Consider the following 23,437-nt stretch of genomic DNA (forward strand, 5'->3'; position numbering starts at 1 on the left):
CTCATCATGGTTTGGATCACCCTGGTCCTCCTGGCCCTGTGATTGTCCTCATGATCAATCTAGCACTGTACCAACTGGTGTGGGCCCTCTTAGTCTTGGGTTTCTTTGTTTGGGTTCTTCAGAGCCTGGTCATTTTTATCCTGGTCCTATTGGTGAATCAGATCCAATCCCCTTGGTCTTCCTGGTTCTGAGTAGCCTTCTTACATCTGATCTTCCACACTCAGGTCCTGCTACCCGAGATTATTGCTCCGCCCCGCTTGGTAACCCCAGCCCTGGTCCCCTAGTTCCTGATCTTCATGGTTGTCCTAGCCCTGCTTCTGGTCACACTATTCATGATGCTTTCATACTATCTAGGCTTCCTTCTCTGGTACTCTGAGTACCTTTGGTACTGCCCCCATGTTCTTTCTAGTCCCTGTCATGTTTCTCCTAGTTCTACTGGCCATTGCCCTCCTGGTCCTGATCTTTGAAATCGTCCTGGCCCTAGTCCTCCTCCGTGTCCTCATGATTTTGCAAAATAACTGGTCCCAGCCCACCACAGATCACCCTAGCCTTTCGCAGTTTTGATGGTCCAGGACCTCCTGTTTGTGCTAGCCTTAGAACTTCCTGCCCTGTACATCCTGGTTTGCCTGGTCGTCATTCCAAAGTACTTCTTTCCCTGGTACTCTGGATCCTGGATCTCCTGTTCCACAGGCTCCCGATCTTGGACCTTTTCAGCTTCCTCATCCAAATTCTGGTTCCCAATCCTCTGCTCCTGGTCTTAGCTGTGACACACCTTTATCTGGTCCTCCTGTATTGGGTCTTCTGGTGCTGGTCCCACTGCCTTAGTTGCCCTAGTCCTCCAGTCCCCTGATCCTCCTGCCCCATCCTAATCCTCTTAGTCCTCCTGGCCACCCGGTTTGCCTGTTCCGGTCTAGTCTTCCTTACCCGTTTGGCACTGGTTCCCTATATTACCGTTTTTTTTTTCTTTTTTTTTTAAATTTATTTTTATTGCCATTTTCATATTTCATACATTGTACATCATTCATATTCTTCAGGTGAGCGTATCTGATCATACATCCTGTAATGGTGTTTAACAACTGTACTGATTGATGATTCGTCACCAGGAAGCATAAATAATGCATACAGTTATCCTGACGTTTAGATCCTGCGATCTCGGGTTCCATATATGGCAAAGGAACTGGGGTTTAACATAGGCATAAACTAGGGAATGGATATGGAGGAATATGTCCAATTACACTGGCGAGGGAATGTAGCGTCGTGATGGTGAGGCATCGCTGATACTTATGTTTGCCTATCCTAGTCGGTGCGACCGAGAAGTGCAATAGTGTGCCTGAAGCTAAGGCTTGTCAAGAGCTCGCGTGGTTGGGTGACTACGGAATCAGGGGGGTAGGGCCTGTAACTGTGTGCCCTGGATTAGTTGTGTAGATGCGTCGTCTGGTGGGTCCGCCCCTGGGGAGAGCTGCCCAAACTGGTACAATAACATGGCCCATTCCATTGAGATAGGATGTTTGCGGGTCCCTTTCACCTCCTCCTCCCGTAGTGTCTCCTCCTCCGCCGCCGCCCATTTGCGCGTAGCTCCCACCCACGCCGCCAACGGGGGGCCGGTGGGGGAACGCCAATGCATGGCTATGCTGCGTTTGGCCAAGAGCACCGCTAAGGAGAGGAAGCGCGTCCGCACCTTGTGTTGCTTACTTACGCGAAAGATGCCTATGGCGCTGGTCTCCCAAGTGTTCATGCAAGTTAGCCCAGTGAGGGTACCCAAAGCAGTGTGAATGTGGTGCCAGAAGATTTGAATGACGGAGCAGCTCCAAAACATATGTCGAAAGTCTGCATCTTGCTCATGACATCTGGGGCACAGGAACTGGGTGTCGGGGTAGAATCGTTGGAGGCGTGCAGGTGTTAGATAGGCCCTATATTACCATTTTGTGGGGGACCCTGGTCATGCAGTCCTTGTCAGCCTGATTTAGGGTCCACCTCAGTCTAATCCTCATGGGCTTTCTAAACCTGGCCCCACTGGGTCTGGTCTTCCTGGTTCTTTATATCACTCCTGGCCCTGCTGATCCAGGGTTTACTGGTCTTGCAGGCCCAGTCCATTTCTGGTTGTGGTCTTCCTGGTCCTGGTTCATTTCCTTCTGGCCCCTTGGTCCTTTTCGATCTGATCTCAGTGGTCCTGTTCCTCCTGCCTCCTGTCTTTCTTTTCATTGTTCTCTAGTTTTCGTCTTCATTGGTCTCCCAACCTGGTTCTGTTACTCCTGGCCCAGGTTGTCTTTGTTCCTCTGGTCCTGGTCAGTGTGCTCAGGCCCTCTTATCCCTCATCATGCTGGTCCAAGGTCTTCTGTTCCTTCTAATCCTTGTCCTTCTGTTCCTTTGGTCCCTCGTCTACTGTGTTCTGATCCCTCTGTTCCACATCCTCTTGGCGCTCCTGATCTTTCTCACCAAGGTATCGGTACCCCTAGTCCTGTTTTCCTTGTCCTGTTCTTCCTCCTTTGTTCGTTCTTGGTCTCCTCTGGCCTTGGTAACCCTGGTTCTCGTGGATTAGATATCCCTGGTCCTCATGGCTCTGGTCATCCTAACCCGCCTGGTGGTCCACCACCTGGTCCTAATCCTCCTCCTGCTCATCTCTCTCCTCATACCTGTCCTACTCCTTCCTTCCACAATGACGTTTGGCTTCCAGATTTCTTTTGCTGAGAAAACACGGTCAATGGCATAAATGAGGGCTCAGTGGAGACAGGAAGACAGGACCTTGCACACTTAAAACACTAATTAGATGGTTAAAAACAAAACTACCATTCCCAAGATATTTTGGGCGGGAGACTAAAACGTCAGTGTGGCTGAAGGGGCCACTCATGACATGGGACCAATAAGTATCTATGCCTGAAAACCACTCTTCTGGGTGAATTGTATGAAAAATGTGTGTTTATTCAGATGGCAGCTGATAGATAAGACACTCCTCCTAAGAATTACCCAGATGCAGGGGAGCCAAATTTCCCTGGAGGTACTGAGCTATAGGGCATGACGCGATGTCATCGCCAATTATATGGGACAGAGGAAGGTAGAAAAGGAGCTTTAAGCATTAAGGCAATAAACCAAAGTTCCTCCACCACCAGTATGAACCACAGAAGCTTTAAGCTGCTGCCAATTCTTCTTTGCGTTACAGAAAACCATGAAATATTTGTAGCTAGTTTTTCCTTTATCATAGTTTTCACAGTTGGACATATACTTACAATTAGCGAAGTGGGACAAGCATCTGAACTGCTGAATAAACCAGCACAAATTGGAACGGTTGGAAACTGTAATTTTGGCCCAAAAAGTGTGCCTAGTAGCATTTGTTTTACTAACTTTGCTAGAAAACTTCATACTGAAGCATTTTAATAGAGTAGCAGCTGCTATTTGACAGCGGTGAGGGGGTCGGGTCGGGAATAAAAATAAAAAAGAAACAATCACTTACCTGTGTGCCGCCGCCTCTGGGTCCTCTTTGCCCACTTCCAGGACTCCAGGGCAGGAAGCAGCAACAAGAAACACCCAGACTCCCCTAAGCCAATCACAATGCTGCAATGCAGAGTTGCGACTGGTCTGAGTGATCAGACAGGGGCAGGGAGAATAGGCATGTTCTCCACCCAGGCTGTAATGAACATGCAAAGTGCGCAGGTTTGGCCGGCCTGAGATGGCCGACCAAACCGTCAAGCTCACTTAAGAGCGTGTGAACCACTCCTCCTCCTGCTCCTCTGTGAAAGCCCCGCCCCTACCCAGCTAAGCAACAACGAAAAAATAAAATGATAATAGCAGTGAGTTATCATTTTTGTCCTGACTTAGAGGAGGAGCAGCCCCTGTTTTAATATATATGGAATGAAAACTGGTACAAATAATTACCTAATACAAAAAACACAAACTAGGCATATTTTCTTTAAATGGCAGTGATGGATTTGTTGAATCACTGAACGTGCTAGGCTGCCCATTTGCGACACCTCTAAGTTGCTTTGAAACCCCTTTGATTCCGTTTAAACAATCTTACTGGTGCTAATTTAGAGGAAGAATGATTTACCCTTTGACTGTCTCCTTGGAGTGAACAGAATAACCAGTATATATCATCTTCATTATATGGCTCCAGTAAAATGTTTCCCAATAATGTGTTAGCCAACCCAACTGAGGTAGCCAAAAACACCCATTGCTGCCAAGCAGATCCATGTCTTGTGTAATACCTTCACCCAGTCCTGGCAGTGTATCCGAAAGCATGTTGCATTCTGGACCATGCAGTTTCGCTCTTACACGGTAAGAATAGACTCAGAAGTCTAGGCAGGCAGCGTTCAGGCTTCAACAAAATACTGGCTAAATTGACAGAAATAATGGTACACATGACACAATATGATTTGGGAACTATTACATTTTTATAGGAAAAACAAAGCGTGCATGTACCATGGCTTAATGGGTTATTAGAGACATATGTAAATGAGGCCACTAAGAGATCAAAATCAACGGGATGGAAGGGGTTGACACTTCTAAGAGAGGGTTGTTCATAGTGGGGGAAATGCCAATTCCAACAAAGCAAGTATCCATTTACCCTGCAAACAAAAGTGTACAAACAAATGTGCAGCAGTATCCACAAATGTGCAAAAACGGTTACATTGCAGAATCGCCAGATGTGCAAAATTAAATGTGCAGCTCCTCAAATCAATCAGAGAATAAAGGCTTGTTGCAAAGTAGCACAAAAATGAAACCTCCTTCATGGATGATAGTCTACAATAAATCTTAAGTAACATCAAAACAGCCATAAACACATCTTCCCACAACTATGACCCACTATGAACTCAATAGTAGTATGTGATATGCTAAAATAATGCTTAAAAGTCAGAAAAGTGTAAAGCATAACTTTCTGAAAACAACTCAGACAATGTGTTCAGAAAACTTTTTCCTAGAGCATTTTCTTGGAGGTAATTGCTTCAGTCAAAGGGCATGTGCTTCCCTTTCAAACAGTACAACTCAAGTGCCCCAAGGCACTCATGATAAGGTATGGGAACTGAGGTTTAGGAAGAGATTGTTTCTTGCCCAAGATCACACAATTTGATCAAGTGGGGTAGTTGGGATTCAAAACATAAGCTTCTTGAAATAGACTCCAACTTAGACAGTATATCTACAGCTGCAAAGACGGTCTGTTACCTGCCCAGTTCCATGCCTTCCAGTTAACCAGTCGTGAGCACGATGTAATTAAGAAGTCAAAACCCATACATACAAAATGCAGAAAGTATTTTTTAAGCAGTATTTGAGCACCCTCACAAGTCATTATTTTCTTGCACAAATATAAATCAATTCAAGGAGGTATGGAGCCCCACAGCCTGCACCACTTCCAAGCTGTGACTCCAAGCCCCATACTACACTGGGCCTGGAGGTGCCGACGAGCTGCTGGAAAGAAAGCGGGAGTGACATCCTGCTGAGTCGTGCTACACAGTGTTGTTAACAATCCCACTGCATGGGATGCTCCTAGGACCGTCCCAGGCACAGCTAACCTGCACCCGTCGAAAGCCGGAGGAGGCCGGGCTTTGTCACCCCTCTGACATCTAACTCAAAAAGTACTGTCAGTAACTGTTTTTTATTGCTGCTTGACCCAGATGCGTTGCTCTATCAGACTGCGTTTAAAATTATAGGAGAGTGCACGTTGCTGTGTTCGTCCATTTTTCCTTAATAGAGTTTGTTCTACTTCATTACCAATGGGTAAAAGAAAGGCTTCGGATGTTGCCTCTGGCTCCCCAATAGCAAAGAAAGGCCCCAAATAAACAGGGGGAGAGCTGCATATTGAGAAGAATTGATGACCTTCTGGAAGAAGTAGAGGGGATACTAAAGCCTTCCACTGCACCTAAACTATCTGTGTCCCCAAAGGCAAACCCCCACCCCGCACAGAACAAAACAATAAAAAAATAAGGTCCCTGACTTGTTCACAAAAAGGAAGACTTCAGTCTCTACCTCCCCAAGAAACTGCTAGGTCTCATGCATTGTTGGCCAGGGTAGTGAGGAAAACTCTTTGGCCTTGGTCAATTCAAAAGTCTTATGTGAAAATAGGGGGAAGGAGAGGGCACCTTGTGGATAGGTAAAGCCACCCTGTGTGCCCAGGGACATTGACAAATTAGTAGGGGTGATTGTGGGGCTGAGGGACGAGGTACGGGACTTAAAATTAGTTATAAAAGTTTTGGAAGGGAAAACCGATTAGGTCATATTTTTAAAAATCCCTATTTGGAAAGCGTAGATGGAAGAGATTGTTGGGGACCCCAGGGGGGATATGCCACCAAAACCCCACATCTCCCATACAGAACAACTGGATATGACCATAAGACCTATTTTGCCCTCTCCCAGTACAGAGTCCACCGACCCAGCTACCCTCCCCCCCATATGAGGAGATCTGGGGTTCCACCACAAGCAAATGCCCCATCAGGGTGGGAGGGTGGAGTATTGGTTGGATATGAATAGATGAGGCCCAAGGTATGACATTCCAAGGGGCCCAGACACACTCAGCAAGGCTTTAAATTGGGAGCATAATGCCCCTGGTAAATTTCTTCCACCCTACCACCAATTAACAGGAGGATTAGGGACCAATGGAAACCAGTCCACAAATTCCACTCCCAACCCAGATCCTTTTAACAAAGGTCCCTTAGGTTACTGAGGGGTGTAGAGAAGGTCTGGATTACTTAACCAACAAAGTCATTTATTGGTTTTGGAATGTAAGGAACTGCTATTCGATCACTGGGAGTGATATGAGGGTTGAACAGATCATGATTCCTGGCAAGCCCTGTGATCGTGTGGGAGTGGTTTTGAGGGACCAAACCTTGGACGAAGGTCTTCTGGCCATGGATGCCCACAGAATCTGCATTACCAATACCCAAATACAGATTAAGTACTGGGATGGCTTAGAAGTACTGTATGCCCAGAGTTTACATCAGTATAGTAGGCTGGGAGAAATCGATTCACTAGGCACTATTGCTATCTGAGAAAAGCCAGTAGATAATCTACTCACTGGGAATGGGGCTCCAGAAATCGAGTCCATGGAAAGTGTGCGCTCTTGCATAGCTGGAGAGTGCCGTAATCTAATTAGATTACACGTGACTAGCTCCCCATGGGCAGTGGGGGTGCAGTCCTCAGCTGACCCCCGTTGGGCTGAAAAGAATCTGTGTGCTGGAGGAGGCTCGAGTACTAGGTGACCAGGAAATACCTTTAAATCGCACCAACAACTTGATCAAAATGTTGTCTTGGAATGTGGACTGGATCGGGGCCAAGCTGGGGGATACTGATTTGGGGATGTTCGTAGATGGACACAATATTTGTCTCTTTCAGGAGATTTGGAGTCCAAGCCTTGCCATGATAAATGGGTATACTTCAGTTTGTATCCATGCATCTCAGTCGTCAAGGGGAAGACCCTGAAGGTGACTAGCGATATGGGTAAGGACAGAACTGCAATGCGCAATAAGTGTACTACCAGTCATGTCTCCGGATGTGCTGGCAGTCAGGGTTGACTTTTAAGGCGGTAATTTATCAGTATTATTCGATGTATACACTCCGGTGGTTGATAGGAATGAAGAAACTAAAGCTGTGAGCGTACTAGAGGACTTCCTTTCAGAGTAGAAGGGTAAAGGGGAGGTTATAGTGGCTGGCGACCTTAACTCCACCATCGAGCCACTCGTGGCCTCTGATATGAATTTATCAGTCAAACAGGATGCCAAATGGTAAATCCTTTTTTCTAGACCTCCCCACAGTGAAATGGTCCTCAAGGGACCTATTCGCAGCAACCCAATAATTTGATCTTAGAGCAGCAAATGGGAGAACTGTGTCCAATGCTAACGGCAGACACACATACAATCAACTAGGTCCCACTAGTCGGATCAACTATTTTTAAATCAGTGTGATTGGATGGTAATTTAAGTATGATATGGTAGTCTTTAAACGGGCCAACAGCAACCATAATGCCTTCACTCTGTCACTGCTGGGTACACCAGCACATGCTTGAGCATTCAAGGTTGCACACAAGTCGGTGATGTTGCGCTTTCCAATAACGGGAAAGCTATCAGGTGGGGATTGGTCAAAAAATACCTGGAGGATTTGGTGGCTGGTGGCGAACAAAGTCAAAGAGCAGTTAGTGATATTGAATAGCCTACCCCAGAAGAGAGAATGTATGATTCTAGAAAAGGGCCATAAAGAACTTTTCTCTAATATCAGAGACCTTTTAGTGCAGAGCAATAAGAGCGCTTCCAAGCCCAGAAAGAAGTTCCATGGTACACCAAAACCTGCAGGATGGCTAAGACTGGGCATCTGTCAGCAGCCAAAGTCAAAAATTAAGCCCCAACTTGTGGTTTGCAGATAAGCACAAAAGACAATAGAAGGTTCTGGAATAGTCTGGCATTGAGAGGTATTGGAGGTAAGAAGACAGTAGAATATTTTGTACAGACCCAGGACTGGGTATCCCACTTTAGTAATCTGTACTCCTGTAGCTGGTATTCAGCATGGGTGGGTTTTGACCCAATATTGGCAGCTAAGTTAAACAACTATAACACCTCAGAATTAAGGAATAGGGAGTCGGAAAAAGCGATTAAGTCCAGTTCACCAAAAAAAGCACCAGGTCCTGATAGGATCCCAAATGAGCTTTTTAGTTCACATTTGAAACTATAGGGTCCTTATATTAATTATCTCTCAAATTCTATATTTAAGGTTATGAAGATTCCTACCACCTGGCTTATTGCAGAGATTATCCCAATTTATAAAAAAATAAAAATAAAATGCCAGCACAGTGTTCAAAGCAATTATCGGCCAATAAGCCTAATAGATGCTTTGCAGAAGATTTTCTGCAGACACGTGCTAGTGCATCTTCTGGACTGGATCAAGGAGAATGCCATAATATCTGTCAAGAATTCCTGTCATACAAGGGAAACACGCCCTTATGTAAACAGGAGAGCTGTTACATAACTCAAGGGAAACACGCCCTTATGTAAACAGGAGAGCTGTTACATAACTCAAGGGAAACATGCCCTTATGTAAACAGGAGAGCTGTTACATAACTCAAGGGAAACACGCCCTTATGTAAACAGGAGAGCTGTTACATAACTCAAGGAAAACAAGCCCTATAAAGGGAGGAACCGGGAGGTACAAGGCTGTCGGATATTGTGTTTACACCGACGTACCTGCTTCGTGAAGAGCAGTGTTCCGGAGTGGTGCTCCAGTAAGGCAAGAACGGAGGTAGGTCGAGTCGTTACTCCCTGGGCCGTGTCTTGCCCCATCGTCACCTGTGAAGGACCCGGAAGCTCTACCGGTCAACCATTGAGCTTCGCTTTTTGACTCGGCTGAGTCCAAGCGCAGTGGCGCTTTTGCTGGTTGGAGTCGTAACTCCCAGCCCGACCAGAGACACAGGGACTGCCAGCTGTAACGCACACCAGGAGGTGTTTGCCGCGTTACAGACTCGGAAGTCCACAGGATCGATCGAGCGGCTGCTCTCTGTTCAGTCTTCTTGCTTGTGATTGGGGTATCGGTGACGCATCACCAGGAGGTGACTCCGCGTCCCGGTGCAGTCTGAGGAAGAGGTTGAGCGGCTGCTCCCTTCAGGTAGAGACCCCTGACTGTGTTTCCCTGACTCCTCGATTCTCCCCAACACTCTTTGTGCCCCTCACAGCCTACCGATTGGCATTGTCGGCCATTTCATTTCTGCCCTCTGTTGGCATACGCCGGGATCGGCGTATATGCAGAGGACGGTTAGGACCATCCGTGCTGTGGGCTGGTAACGTACTTAGCCTGGAGGATTCCAGTGACTATAACTTTTGTTTGTTCTTTGTATTTTATTTGCCTTCATTAAAAGAACTAACCCTTCACAAGTGGTTGCGTCCTCATTGGCGTGTCTGTTAAACGATCCTGAGACGTTCAGGGCGTTACAAAATATCCGACCTTAATAACACTAACTGTCTCCCGGTCGATAACAGACATGGCAACACTTGATGATGTGCTGGCTGCTTTATTGGCCATGCAAGTTGAAGTGGCTGCCTCTAGGCAAGAAACAGCCGATGTAAAAGCCAGACTGGATGCTATCCATTTGGACCCGCTCACGCCCAGCACCTCCCTCACGAACCAGACCCCTGCGGTAGTAGTGGAAATGCCGGTAGCCATCCCCTTGGCAACACCAGAGAGGTACAGTGGGGATCCTAACACAGTGCAGGTATTCCTCACACAAGTGGCGCTACATTTATCGTGCAAACCAAAGGCGTTCCCCACGAGTCAGGCTCGTGTGGCTTTCCTTATATCCTATTTGGCTGGAAACGCGGCACAATGGGCCGTACCTCTGGTGAGCAGGGACGACCCCCTCTTATGTGATTGGGGTGCTTTTCGCGAGGAATTCCTGAAGGTATTCGACAGAAGGGCTGACTCGTACACGGCGGACCGTGAAATGCTTGAGTTGAGACAGGGATCCAACGACCTGGTGCAGTATCTCAACGCGTTCCGAAGGCTGGTTGCGGAAACCAAGTGGCCTGTTGCTAAACAGACAGCGCTCTTCCATCAAGGGCTGTGCGATGAGCTCAAGGACGCCGTGGCTCATATTGACCCTCAACCCAAGACATGTGAGGGCCTTATCAACCTGGTATTACGGCTGGAACATAGGCTAAGTGAAAGAAAGGGGGATCATGGGAGAAAAGGAAAATCCCTTCCATTCTATGTGACGGTGGGAAGTCCTGAAACTTCCACCGCATCCAAGGGAGAACCCATGGACATCAGCGCAATACGAGCGAGCCTCACAGCCACGGAGAAAGAGTCACGCCGTAAACAAGGATTGTGCCTATATTGTGGCAAAAAAGGCCACTACGTACGTGAATGCCCTGCCAAACCGAAGAAGTCACGTTATCGGGCCAACCGGTCGGTAACAGCCGTGGTGGACATACCGGCGGAAAACTAGAGGACTCCAAGACCAGAGAAGGGGCATCTCGGAGTCTCTCATCCATCCCTTCACTTTCCAACTCGGTCACTAAGGGACAACGACACCTGTTTATCACGGTGCACGTGGGAGTGCATGACCAGTGGATACCCGTTGTGGCCATGGTGGATTCAGGGGCCACTGGCATGTTTATGGACCACAACGAGGCATGCAGGCTAGGGCTAGTGCTTCTTCCCAAAGCAGTACCCGAAGACGTCTATGCGGTAGACGGAAGGCGATTGGTGACGGGGCCCATCGGACAGCACACGGGGGTCCTTCCGATGAGATATGGGAGGAACCATTTGGAACAAATCGATTTTAACATCATCCGAGCGCCCCAATATGGCGTCATATTGGGATTGCCGTGGCTACAGAAACACAACCCCTTTGTGGATTGGCCAACACATCGCATCGAAATGACGTCACCGTATTGCATCCTGCATTGTGGAATAAGAACGGAATCCCTTGACGCAGATGAGAGCGGGAGTCAGACGGTGGCTACAGCGGCAGAAAAAGATGTGGCTCTCCCCCAGGCTTATCACAGTTTTGAGGATGTATTCGATGAGGTGAAGGCGGAAGTGCTACCACCACATAGACAGTTTGACTGCCAGATCGACCTGGTGCCAGGGGCCAGCGTTCCCAGCGGCAGGCTGTATGCCCTGACGGTGCCTGAAAACGTGCATCTCCGGGGGTACCTGGATAAACTCCTCAAGCTAGGATTCATCCGCCCGTCCAAGTCTCCGGCCGCCTCGCCACTCTTTTTCATCCCGAAGGCTAATGGGGAGCTGAGAGCCTGTGTGGACTTTAGGGCATTGAATGCGATAACCATAAAAAATCGGTACCCCTTGCCTCTCATCAGTGTACTTCTGGAACAGGTCAAGAAAGCTCGTATCTACACCAAGTTGGATTTGAAAGGGGCATACCATCTGGTGCGCATGAGGGACGGAGACGAGTGGAAGACCGCCTTTAAGACCAGGTTCGGCCTTTTTGAGTACCTCGTCATGCCGTTCGGTCAGTGCAACGCCCCGGCAGCCTTTCAGTACTTTTTGAATGAGGTATTCAGAGAGGAGTTGGATATCTACGTGGTCGTATATATCGACGACATCCTCATCTATTCGTCCAGTGTGGAGGAGCACGTACACCACGTCAAAGCTGTGCTCCAAAAGCTGAGGGAAAACATGCTGTTTTGTAAACTCAGCAAGTGTGACTTCCACGTCACATCCGTGGAATTCCTCGGAGTGATGCTGAGTCCAGAGGGACAGGAGATGGCAGAACGAAAGATCAAGGCGGTGAAAGAATGGCCGGTGCCCCAAAGCGTGAAGGACGTCCAAAGTTTCATTGGCTTCGCCAACTTTTACAGGCGGTTTATAGATGGCTTTTCAGGAGTGGTGGCCCCAATCACACAGCTACTGAGGAAGTCCAAGGAGTTTGTCTGGTCCCCTGAAGCGAACAAAGCCTTTGAGGCCCTGAAAAGCGCCTTTGGTAAGGCGCCGGTGTTGGCTCACCCCGATCCGGATCTCCCCTACGTGGTGGAAGCGGACGCGTCGGATGTGGCGCTGGGGGCTATCTTGTCCCAACGCAACCACGACACAGGGGTGCTTCATCCCGTTGCGTACATGTCCCGCAAACTCAACGACGCCGAACGCAACTACCATATTGCGGAGAAGGAGCTTCTCGCAATCAAGGACGCCTTCACCGAATGGAGGCATTGGTTGATGGGGGCAAGACATGTGGTATCGGTGTACACGGACCATCGGAACCTACAGTTCATGACGGCCACTAGACACCTTTCTCCCAGGCAGCTGCGGTGGATGATCTTCTTTGCGGGGTTCAACTTCCGCATCACATATCGGCCGGGGACGGAAAACCGGAAGGCGGACGCCCTGTCCCGTCAATCTGCAGTTAAGGAACCATTGCCTGCAACCGAGCGTTCCATCATTTCCCCGAGGATGGTATTGGGGGTTATCCAACCGGATACTTTCCTGAGGGGAATAAAGAGAGGGATCAGGTCATTCGCATGGCGGAGGTGGCTCCTCAGTCACAGAGAATGGCAGCTGAAGGACGGGATACCCCTGAAGGGCAGGTGCCTATTGATACCCACGCCTAGGCTAAGGAAACAAGCATTCATCTGGTGCCATGACTCTCCATGCGCAGGTTATTTGGGCTTTGAAAAAACGGTGGCTAGCATGGGACGGCATTTCTGGTGGCCAACCATGAGAGTGGATGTCAGGAGGTGGGGACAGGAGTGTCCTACGTGTGCTACCATGAAGGCCGACCATGGCCGAACCCAAGGGCTCTTACATCCACTTCCGACCCCGGATAGACCATGGGATAGCATATCACTGGACTTCGTGGTGGGCCTACCGGTAGACCAGGGGATGACGGCAATACTGGTGGTGGTGGATTACTTGACGAAAATGGGGCACTTCATCCCCTGCAAGAGAGTCCCTACGGCCGGGGAATTGGCGTCACTACTCCTAAAGAATGTGGTACGACTGCATGGATTACCTGGGGTGATCGTGTCGGACCGGGGGTCGCAGTTTACTGCGCAATTCTGGAAGACTTGGTGCACTGCGCTGCATGTTAAGACCGCCCTGTCCACCAGCTACCACCCTCAAACGGACGGCCAAACCGAGCGCCTGAACCAAACGCTCAAACAGTATCTGCGATGTTTTGTGGACCAGGGCAGGGAAGAATGGGTCGACTTGCTATGGGTTGCAGAGATAGCCTATAACAACGCCACTCACAGCTCCACACAGTCATCTCCGTTCTATAGCAACTATGGCCAACATCCCAGGTTCTTGCCATTTCTACATCCGTTCAGAGAGGACAGGATTCTCGCCACAGCGGACAGGGTGGCACACATAAAAGACACGTTGATGCGCTCAAGGGCTGTCCTAATAGAGGCCAAGAGAAGATACAAGGCTGCGGCAGATAGGAAGAGAAGGCCCGGGCCACTGTACCGCACTGGAGACTACGTCTGGATATCCACAAGAAACATGAGGTTTCGAAAGAACAGTGTGTTCCATCCCAAGTACATGGGCCCCTATCGAATTACCAAGTGTATGGGTCCCGTGAACGTGAAGGTGTGCTTGCCCCAGTCATTGCGGATACACCCTGTCTTTCATATATCCTTGCTCAAACCAGCACCCTCCAAGCCGTCTGGGACACCTAGGCCGGTATGCGTGGAGTCGGAGGTGGAGTATGAAGTGTCGGGCATACGGGCGTCCAAATGGCGCAGGGGGAAGCTGTGGTACCTGGTTGCGTGGAAAGGCTATGGCCCGGAGGAGCATTCATGGGAACCGGCTGAAGGGGTTCATGCTCCGCGCTTGGTCTCCTTGTTCCATCGGCGTTTTCCTGCCAGCGCTGGACCCGTGGGGAGCCGCTGAGAGGGAGGATGTACTGTCAAGAATTCCTGTCATACAAGGGAAACACGCCCTTATGTAAACAGGAGAGCTGTTACATAACTCAAGGGAAACACGCCCTTATGTAAACAGGAGAGCTGTTACATAACTCAAGGGAAACACGCCCTTATGTAAACAGGAGAGCTGTTACATAACTCAAGGGAAACACGCCCTTATGTAAACAGGAGAGCTGTTACATAACTCAAGGAAAACACGCCCTATAAAGGGAGGAACCGGGAGGTACAAGGCTGTCGGATATTGTGTTTACACCGACGTACCTGCTTCGTGAAGAGCAGTGTTCCGGAGTGGTGCTCCAGTAAGGCAAGAACGGAGGTAGGTCGAGTCGTTACTCCCTGGGCCGTGTCTTGCCCCATCGTCACCTGTGAAGGACCCGGAAGCTCTACCGGTCAACCATTGAGCTTCGCTTTTTGACTCGGCTGAGTCCAAGCGCAGTGGCGCTTTTGCTGGTTGGAGTCGTAACTCCCAGCCCGACCAGAGACACAGGGACTGCCAGCTGTAACGCACACCAGGAGGTGTTTGCCGCGTTACAGACTCGGAAGTCCACAGGATCGATCGAGCGGCTGCTCTCTGTTCAGTCTTCTTGCTTGTGATTGGGGTATCAGTGACGCATCACCAGGAGGTGACTCCGCGTCCCGGTGCAGTCTGAGGAAGAGGTTGAGCGGCTGCTCCCTTCAGGTAGAGACCCCGGCTGGGTGTTTCCCTGACTCCTCGATTCTCCCCAACACTCTTTGTGCCCCTCACAGCCTACCGATTGGCATTGTCGGCCATTTCATTTCTGCCCTCTGTTGGCATACGCCGGGATCGGCGTATATGCAGAGGACGGTTAGGACCATCCGTGCTGTGGGCTGGTAACGTACTTAGCCTGGAGGATTCCAGTGACTATAACTTTTGTTTGTTCTTTGTATTTTATTTGCCTTCATTAAAAGAAATAACCCTTCACAAGTGGTTGCGTCCTCATTGGCGTGTCTGTTAAACGATCCTGAGACGTTCAGGGCGTTACAATATCCTAATTTTAGGCGGGGTCCAGAAGTGGCATCAATACGGTCAACCAGAGTTTTCTTTTTGATTGCATCTTTTGGAAGGCAGGAGCAATCAATAAGGGCCGACTTTTTGTTGCCTTTGTTGATTTGCATGCAGCCTTTGATTTAACCCTCAAGGCAATGTTTTGGGCAATCCTAGATAAGATGGGCAATCAATCCAAACCTATTGGCCATTCTTATTCAGCTGTATGAAGGAAATTATGCAAGGTTTAGGTGGGCAGTGTGGGGGCAACTCACCAATCCCATAAAAATACCGCAGGGGAGAGGCAGGGATGTGTCCTGGCCCCCACTTTATTTTCACTATATATAAATGATGTAGTGGATCAGTTAGATAAGGACAGTTGTGATTCACGTAATGTGGCTGGTAGGAAATTACCCGCTCTCCTTGATGCAGATGATACTCTGCTGATCTTGAACACACTCAAAGGTTTACAACAGCTCCTAAATGACTTCAACAAAATGTTTTTTAACATGCGTGGACAAGAGCTTAACAGGTCACAAACTACATTTATGGTATTTAACCCCAGAAAAAGATAAAATCTAAAATTCAAGTTATATGCCAGCAATAATTTTATAGAACAGGTTTTCAATTTTGACTACTTGAGCCTAAGACTAACCCCAAGTCTGGACTGGACTATGCAGGTACAAAATCTCACTGCTCATTATTACATTATACCTTGAACTATCAAAGATCTTTAAGGAAATTTACTCAAAAAGAGCTGACCCGACCACAAATATTTATAATGTGAAAACAGTGAGAGCTGCCTTGTATGCCTCAGAGATTTGGGGATGTGCAAATATACTAACTTTGGCAAAAAATAGATTTATCAGATCCCTTATCACCCGTCCAAAGAGTTTGCTGCTGATCCCTCTGTATCTCGGCATGGCATTTAGGAAAATCTCTTTTTAAAGTCAAGTACAGGCCACTGTTATATTGGCACAGACTTTAGCACTCGACTGATCTAGGTGCCTACCGAGAACTTCTAAGGGATTTCATGGCCTCCTCAGGTGATCAAAAAATACCATGGCTGATACATGTTCGGTCTGCGTTAAGGAAACTGGGGTTAGAGAGGATCTGGGCATGCCCCGGGGAATCAAGCTGTATGTAAACAATGGATATTAAATCCCTATACAGGGAGCATGTATCTGTTGAAATTATTTGAGGAAGCAGAGGTATTCTAACAATAGAATTCATTAGGGTTAAACTGCTTCCAGCATATGAAAAGGCGATTGATGAAATCTCGGCCCGTAAATTGTAGTTACAATTTAGGTATCAGTGCCTCCCCACTAGAGATTTCTGAATCAAGTAGGCCCACAAACTACCTGGGGGAGAAATGTGCCTAGCTTGCAGAGGGCTTACAGAGACCACATCCCATATCCTTTTTTTCTGCTCTGCGTATGGCCACCAGAGGAAAAAACGGTAGATGGTTGGGTATTAGGAGGCACCTGGAGGCTCTCAGAATTCTAACACTAGACAATTCCAGGCTAGGGGCTTTTGCTGTAGCGAAATACTTTATCTCCACCTGGATATGGCAAGCAAAGTGTATCCAAGCAAGTGAATAGGAGCCATCACAATTATGTGTACACCCACGTGTGAGGGCTAGACAGCGGCAGCCCCTATACTCTACCAGATACTCCTGCAAGCCCATGTAGATAGCCTTTATGTAGTCCTCTCATAATTTATCCCTGACTTTGTGATTATTTTAACCAAAGTTTTAAAATATTTTAATAGTTATGTTTTCATTATAATGGCACTTTATTGCATTACGTATGATAGACATGCTGTCGAGGAGCAGAAAGAATAACTTGCACTTTATTGCCTATTGGCCCATTGCTATTTCTCACTTGTCATTTGGGTATAAAATGATGTCAATTGGGGTTTAACTGTGGTGTGGAAAGAGAGAATGCTCTTTGTTGCAGATTCTGGCCTCCTGACATAGCTTTATGAAAATGTATAGGTTTAGATGTACAGTTAGACTATAGGACTGGTGAAATGTTCTGCACAAAGTAATTCAGACCCAACTGCTCAAGGTTTAACCTTTGGTATTTTTCAGGGTCGTATGGTTTTCATGTATAACGACTGTTGGTCTTATACATGTTTTTATTGTACTTCTATGAACTTTTATGATCGAAATCAAGTTATTAATGAATGAAATGAAATGAAATATTGTTTACCACAAGAATATGCCATAAACAAGGAAAAGTGAAAAAGAAAGAACACATGCTTTCTAGTAGGAGGGTGTACTTCTAGCAGGTATGGAAAACCTTTTTAGTTTTAATATACATCACAGGAAAGTAATACTCACATTGGCACAAAGAAAAAAGATTATTGACTTTGCATTAAGAGAAAGAATAGAAGCATTGGCAAAGTATAGTGCTTGCCCGCCTGTTCATATCAGGCAGAAGTGAACACCTGATCTGACCAATGCCAACACTCACCGGGCAGGAGAGCCAGCGGCTGAAGTGGTCTGACCCAGAGCCCTATGGTGAATGCAGTGCTGTGCATAGACAGACATAAAGTGCATCATAGGAGAACAGAAAAAAGGAGGACGAGCTCTGACTGATAGCCCCTCTATGTGTGATTGCTGTTTTTCATTTATGATTTTTTTATTACTTGAGATTGGCAAGAATATCAAGGCTGTCTCTAAGGCAGACGTAAAAAGGAAGTGTTTGTTTTCATTCCTATTTTTTATTAGTAAGGACGTTCTGAAAATATCTTCAAGTAACAGAGAAGAGCAAAAACAAAAGACATTTTGATAACATCTAAGTCCAAATCCGACGATTTCAAATGTAAATCCGGTCCAGGGGTGACATTGCTGCAGATTGAAGGTACTCCCCAGATTCGAGCTGAAACCCCCACAACAAGGTCATAGAGTGCAGCAAAGTAGTTTGGCAAGATTCTGCTGCAGCTGGTCACCGGGCTAGGATCTTATTTGCAAAAATACACAAATGGTTTTACTATCCCATTTATTTTTATAAATGTGCAAGGAACAGCGAACAGTGTTGGATATAGAAAACCTTTACTCTAGGGATGCAAACATTGTGGACTCATGTTGGCAGCAGAATGGGGACTGAGCCATGAGAAGCAGAGCCATGAAAAGTGAGCTCTTGAGGAGCAGATCAAAGACTGTTAATTTACAAAAGAAATTGGCAACAAGGACAAATGTGATACCAAAGAATCTGAGGAGACCATCAAAAAGGCAAATGTACCTACCCCGCGGATCAGGAGTGAGGCCGGCGCAAGCAGATGACAAAACGTAAAAAAGCCATGGGATATTAAAAACCCTGCCTTGCCTCTACCAGCAATTGATACCTGCTTACTCACTTACTTCTATCACTCCGTTATTTAAAGCTGCCCCAAAGCTGGGTGAGATTCAGCTTGCACGTTTAAGAGTGAGGCGGAAGATGGCAGACAGTCTATTGGATGACTCTTCAATAGAGCAGGCAAAGGTCTAGTCTATTGCTCTATTGTCAATTTCCAGGTTACAATATAAAACAGTTTTATAATTTGCAAACATCTTTTTACATTGTCCTTACTTGTAAGCGGATTGGGTGGTGGCTGCTGGTACTTATCCACTTGGAGTAGTTGGTGGTTATTCGCCTGAAACGCGTAAAGCGGCTGTGTTGGTTTTTCGCGTGCTGTAATTGCAGTCTCTGTTAGTTGTGGGTGTTTGCACTGGAGCCTGCTGAGCAGCCACCTCTCCTCTGTTCTGCTGTCAGATGGCACTCAGTAAACCAGGGAGATACTGACTAGTTGTTTGTACCACTGGCAGCTCAGTGTTGAGTTTTTTCTGTTTGAACTTTTAACCTGGATTTGTAATGTTATATCATTTGAACTTTGTACAGAAACAGTCTATTTGCAAGTCACTTTTAGTTGTATCCATTAGGGCATATTATGAAGGGGCTCTTGTTTTTGTATTCTCAGTTCCAATTTTTGTTTTTTGTAGTTTTGTTTCATTAATGCCACCTTTGCCATGGTGGGTTGTTTATTATTAGAATGAAAGCAGAGTAGAGAAGGAACAAGTGTATTTTGGACATTTCAACATAGAGTCAGATTTTTACTGTTTCAGTTGTGCAATGTCTGTGGCCGTTCAAGGAGCCAGCAGAATAATAAAGACACCATTGCCCCTAACTTCATTAACTTCATTAACAACTGTTTTAAGGAGAAACAGAATAAACACAAGCAGGAAAGAATGCACAATTAACTTTTCGATGCTCTATTGATCTTTATACAACTCATGAAAGTGTGTCTTCAGGAAGTCCTGACACTTGATGACACACACACACACACACACACACACACACACACACACACATATATATGTATATCTATCTATAATCACTGAAAAAACAAAGGTTAAACGGATGTTATAATTAGGGGAAACGTCAGTTAAGACCCTCCATTTTAAACAAACAAAGCCACTGAAATTCACCAATTATAGTTATCTCAAACAACTATAAATCATACCCTAAAGTAACAATAACTGGGACTCCCTCATGTACAGTGTTATCTTCAAGGATGTCATTTCAGATGTTGCAGTGATGTTATCAATGGTGTCATTGAACATGTTAGGTGTGATGTAAGATTGGAGGTAATTAGCAGTGTATTGTGGTATATACATCCAAGAAACAAACTTGTGGTACCTGAGGAAGGTGGAAGCCAAAACATGTAGTGGAAATATATTTTTGTCCTTTGGTGAGTCCATCTGTTTGAGTCATTTCTTTCTTGGAAATTATATGTTTTTTGTTGTAACTCATTGCAACTTTTGGGGTCCAGATTCTTGCCCTGTCTGACTGTTGCTTCTTATGATCCTACGTCTAAAGTGGTCGTCCTATACATGGAGACTATTTTTGAGTATTATTGCTCTCTCCCCGATGGTGGACAAACACCTCCATGTGCTGTGGGTGCAGGACAAAAATTTTGTCATTGCCTTTACCCAATCGCTTCTGGGGAACAACAACCTTTTAAATGAAGTGGCCTGGTGCTCACTTCTGGCCTAACTCATTACTTTGTGGGTAAGATTGCTCATGACTTATGTCACAAATACATCAGCACATCAGATGGACCTGGGACAGATACTCCAGCCCCTCCAAAGTCCATCCAAGCATTGAGCTAGTGGGTGTGGTTATAGAAGGGTCTAACTGCAGCTCCACTCCAGCCATGCCTACCAGCTCAATCTTGTTTTTTTCTGTTGGTGATAGAAAGGGTGAGAGAAGGACAAGAAAAAATCCAAATAGCATCTGGCTCCGTGCTTGGGAATGGACATTGTGGAGTGACGGTTCAATGCTCTTGTGATGATAAATGTGAAAAGTGAATGAAACCACAACAAAATGCACCAACAGAAGGGAGATTTGGTGAACAGGGTAGATAGTCAGACTGCTAGATGGACTTGATGTAAATCTGCTTGGTTAGCTGAAAACATGTTAAGAGCAGTCCAAAACTGCTTAGTAGTTTTGACCTATGTTACAACCTCCAAAGAGAAACAGTCTTTTGTTAGGGCACAGGGGAATCATCACTGTTAGGTACCATCCTAAGAATAGGTGGCCATGACAAATGTCACAAATTGGCAGCTCAGTAGCAGGATGTATGGCCTTGTTGTATAATAAAAAGAAATGACCAAACAAGCAATATTTGGGTATATGAAAGGCCACTAAAGCCATGCAATTCCATGACCCTCACTTTTTTGCATAATGGTGGATTTGCAGCTTTTGCCACTTAATCTATTGCCTTCTGAATAATTTGCAGACTTAAAAAACAAATGAAGTAATAGAATAAATGTTTTTTCTGCATAGTGCCGCATAATTTGCCTGCTCAGGCTGCATAATTTAGTCAACCTTGCCACATAATTTGGTACTCCTCTGTCGCACAATTACAGATACTGGCTTTTGATATAATGGAGTATTGCATCTTCAGTTTTAACTGCCTCAAGCAGCTCTTTACTATTTGCCAGAATTGCTTTGTAAAATCTCCTAGTTACTTTTCTCTCTGCTTGAATTTTGCTCTTTATTACTCTCAGTAGAGGGATTTTCGCGAGCCTACCATCTCTGTACCTTCAGTCACATAACCCTCTTGGCAATGGCAATTGTTGTGACTTTTACAGTGATAGCTTTAAAAAACCATTATGTGTAATGCAATGCACTGGTACGAATAGAAGAATGCAAGACTCAATGACCCCATAACCCAAGCAATAAAGCCTAGTATATATGGCAGTTTAGCACATCCCTCAATGTGATCCACCTCAGCCTGCGTCGAGTATTTGGCACTACTAAGTTGTCATAACAATCCACAGAGCATACATGTTATTTAAAGATGCTAGACAAAAGGTTAAAGTCTAAAAGATCATGGTCGCTTTGTAAGCTCTCCGCAGTCGCCATCTTGTTGGCTAAATTCCACTACGAAGGTCCAACATGATGTCGCTAATTGTGCTTTTATGTGGCCTATTTTTAAAGTTGAATATCTCACACTGTTCATACATGAGAGTGTTTAAACCTGAGAGTGTTTATACCTGAGAGCGTTTATACCTGGGAGTAGTTAAACCTGAGAGTGTTTATACCTGAGAATGTTTAAACCTGAGAGTGTTTATGCCACAGAGTGTTTATACATGAGAGTATTTACATCTGAGAGTATTTGTACCTGAAAGTGTTTATATTTGAGAGTCTTTATACCCAAGTGTGCGTTTAAACCTGAAAGTGTTTACATTTGAGAGTGTTAATACCTGAGAGTTTTTATACCTGAAAGTGTTCAAACCTGAGAGTGCTTATACCTGAGAAAGTTTATACCTGAGAGTGTTTAAATCTGAGAGTGTTAATACCTGAGAGTGCTTATACCTGAGAGTGCTTATACCTGAGAGTGTTAATACCTGAGAGTGTTTATACCTCAGAGTGTTTATACCTCAGAGTGTTTTACCAATCTATGCACCTGAATCGTGCAGCAGGTTTACAGACACGAGGTGGCAGCCCACACTCAGGCAGTAATTAATATATTTTCCTCCATTCCGGGGAATACCCAGACCTGATCGTCTTCCTCACAAATGGGTATATAATTTCTAGTTGGCTCAAATGTTGTATTCGAGTCACCGGCGACCACATTCATGGGCCTTCCTTTACCTTGGCTAAGTTTACTAGCTCAATGAACATGTAGTTCAGGATGTTTATGTGAGCGATTTACAGACTTGGATGTTAACAGCAACTGCCAAATCTGGAGTGCTGCAGTTGACCTCTATATAGAAAGTATATAAAGTGTCCTAATATCTTCCAGTGTTTTAAGTTGCCTGAGTAGATTGCCTCTATTAAGGATATCAAATTAACTTATTGAAGCACAGGGAGGCATCAAATCCAACTTATATTTGTAAAGGCTCCCCACGGCTCCATAGCTGCGGGTAATGGGGCACTTTTTTCTTCTTCAAGTAACACAAATGAAAATGATTTTAGCTTGGGCATTTAAAGGTGACACGACCGGGAAACCGTTAAAGTTATGGAACTAAAGAACAAGTTACTTACCTTCGGTAACGCTTTTTCTGGTGGATACAGTGTCTGCCTGTGGATTCCTCACCTTGTGAATATCCCCTGCGCCAGCAACATTCGGAAACTTTTGTAGCAGTCCACGCCGATGGGGTCGAAGATGACGTCACAGAGACACGGCTCCGCTCGCGACTCCACTGACGTCACCGGCTCCATAAGAAGACCTCCTCGGCGTGATGACGTCAGTTCCGCCCCTTTTTTCCGTGCCTTCGAGGCACACGGACGGACTGACAGCAATATGTACATAAACAACATACACAGTACACAATATGCATATCAACACACACAGTGTGGAAAAGAAACATCAAAGCACTAGAAATAACCCAATGTCCTTGACAGTCATAAATACATTTGAAATCATCAATAGAATTACCGTCATAGAGTCACTGGAATAGAAGGATGGACAACGGGGAGGCGGGTGGGTCAGTGAGGAATCCACAGGCAGATACTGTATCCACCAGAAAAAGCGTTACCGAAGGTAAGTAACTTGTTCTTCTGATGGATACATCTGCCAGTGGATTCCT

General features: G+C 46.1%; 1 protein-coding gene across 3 annotated transcripts in view; it reads right to left on the bottom strand.

Moving 5' to 3' along the window:
- The window catches only part of ABCC12 (ATP binding cassette subfamily C member 12), a 907,115-nt gene that overhangs the window by 833,778 nt on the left and 49,900 nt on the right, over positions 1–23,437 (bottom strand). Inside the window, exon 1 of one of the 3 annotated variants that reach the window (XM_085640129.1) lies at positions 18,930–19,144. The exons of the other annotated variants lie outside the window; for them this stretch is intronic. The gene's annotated coding sequence lies outside the window, so the exon portion shown is untranslated. Of the gene's footprint in view, positions 1–18,929; positions 19,145–23,437 lie in introns of those variants that run through there. 3 annotated transcript variants of the gene reach the window in all.

The sequence above is a fragment of the Triturus cristatus genome, chromosome 12, assembly GCF_964204655.1.
Source record: "Triturus cristatus chromosome 12, aTriCri1.1, whole genome shotgun sequence".
Taxonomy (NCBI): domain Eukaryota; kingdom Metazoa; phylum Chordata; class Amphibia; order Caudata; family Salamandridae; genus Triturus; species Triturus cristatus.